Source organism: Coregonus clupeaformis, chromosome 5 (assembly GCF_020615455.1).
Source record: "Coregonus clupeaformis isolate EN_2021a chromosome 5, ASM2061545v1, whole genome shotgun sequence".
NCBI lineage: Eukaryota > Metazoa > Chordata > Actinopteri > Salmoniformes > Salmonidae > Coregonus > Coregonus clupeaformis.
In genome coordinates, this window is record NC_059196.1 from 40,908,821 (window position 1) to 40,911,378 (window position 2,558).

The following is a 2,558-nucleotide window of genomic DNA, read 5'->3' on the forward strand; positions in this document are numbered from 1 at the left end:
CTTCTCCCTGGTGTTCTACCATACATTGATGATAATGCCATGTATTCATATCTGGTGTGCAGAGGACTACTTCAGTGTAGATGTGCTCTTGGTGACGGCATGCCTGCTTACACACACACACACACACACACACACACACACACACACACAGTGCCTGTAGCGGGAGATAATTGAGGTCAGTGTTATCTCTGCATCTCTCCTGTTGATCTGTGTCTCTGAAAAAAAGGGCAAGGAGAGAGAAGCTCATTTAATGGCCATACTCTCCTATTGACGTCTCCTTCACTTCCTCCCTCCATCCATCCATCCCTTTATCTCTCTCTCTCTCGTTCTCTCTCTCTCTCTCTCTCTGTGTGTCTGTCTGTCCTCCGCTCCCAGCTGGCTCTGTTTAGACAGAGAGAGAGTCTATAACATAATATAATAATAATAATAATCCAGGGTTTTTCTGTATTTGTACTATTTCTACATTGTAGAATAATAGTGAAGATATCAAAACTATGAAATAACACATATGGAATCATGTAGTAACCAAAAAAGTGTTAAACAAATCAAAATACATTTTATATTTGAGATTCTTCAAAGTATCCACCCCTTGCCTTGATGACAGCTTTGCACACTGTTGACATTCTGTCAACCAGCTTCATGAGGTACATTTACATTTTAGTCATTTAGCAGACGCTCTTATCCAGAGCGACTTACAGTTTTAGTGAGTACATACATTTTCATACTGGTCCCCCGTGGGACTCAAACCCACAACCCTGGCGTTGCAAGCGCCATGCTCTACCAACTGAGCTACACGGGACACAGGTAGTCACCTGGAATGCATTTAAATTAACAGGTGTGCCTTGTCAAAAGTTAATTTGTGGAATTGATTTCCTTCTTAATGCATTTGAGCCAATCAGATGTGTTGTGACAATGTAGGGGGGGTATACAGAAGATAGCCCTATTTGGTAAAAGCCAAGTCCATATTATGGCAAGAACAGCTCAAATAAGCAAAGAGAAATGACAGTCCATCATTATTTTAAGACATGAAGGTCAATCAATCCGGAACATTTCAAGAACTTTGAAAGTTTCTTAAAGTGCAGTCGCAAAAACCATCAAGCGCTAGGATGAAACTGGTTCTCATGAGGACCGCCACAAGAAATTAAGACCCAGAGTTACCTCTGCTGCAGAGGTTAACTGCACCTCAGATTGCTTCACAGAGTTCAAGTAACAGACACATCTCAACATCAACTGTTCAGAGGAGACTGCGTGAATCAGGCCTTCATGGTCGAATTGCTGCAAAAAAACTACTACTAAAGGACACCAATAAGAAGTAGAGACTTGCTTGGCCAAGAAACACGAGCAATGGACATTAGACCGGTGGAAATGTGACATTTGGTCTGGAGTCCGAATTGGAGATTTTTGGTTCCAACTGCTGTGTCTTTGTGAGACGCATAGTAGGTGAACGGATGATCTCCGCATGTGTGGTTCCCACCGTGAAGCATGGAGGAGGAGGTGTGATGGTGTGGGGATGCTTTGCTGGTGACACTGTCAGTGATTTATTTAGAATTCAAGGCACACTTAACCAGCATGGTTGAGAGAATGCCAAGAGTGTGCAAAGCTGTCATCAAGGCAAAGTGTGGCTATTCGAAGAATCTCAAATATAAAATAAATTTTCATTTGTTTAACACTTTTTGGGTTACTACTTGATTCCATGTGTTATTTCATAGTTTTGATGTCTTCACTATTATTCTACAATGTAGAAAATCGTATGAAAAAAAAAAAAACTTGAATGAGTACAGTGGGGAAAAAAAGTATTTAGTCAGCCACCAATTGTGCAAGTTCTCCCACTTAAAAAGATGAGAGAGGCCTGTAATTTTCATCATAGGTACACGTCAACTATGACAGAGAAAATGAGAAAAAAAACTCCAGAAAATCACGTTGTAGGATTTTTAATGAATTTATTTGCAAATTATGGTGGAAAATAAGTATTTGGTCAATAACAAAAGTTTATCAATACTTTGTTATATACCCTTTGTTGGCAATGACACAGGTCAAACGTTTTCTGTAAGTCTTCACAAGGTTTTCACACACTGTTGCTGGTATTTTGGCCCATTCCTCCATGCAGATCTCCTCTACAGCAGTGATGTTTTGGGGCTGTCGCTGGGCAACACGGACTTTCAACTCCCTCCAAAGATTTTCTATGGGGTTGAGATCTGGAGACTGGCTAGGCCACTCCAGGACCTTGAAATGCTTCTTACGAAGCCACTCCTTCGTTGCCCGGGCGGTGTGTTTGGGATCATTGTCATGCTGAAAGACCCAGCCACGTTTCATCTTCAATGACCTTGCTGATGGAAGGAGGTTTTCACTCAAAATCTCACGATACATGGCCCCATTCATTCTTTCCTTTACACGGATCAGTCGTCCTGGTCCCTTTGCAGAAAAAACAGCCCCAAAGCATGATGTTTCCACCCCCATGCTTCACAGTAGGTATGGTGTTCTTTGGATGCAACTCAGCATTCTTTGTCCTCCAAACACGACGAGTTGAGTTTTTACCAAAAAGTTCTATTTTGGTTTCA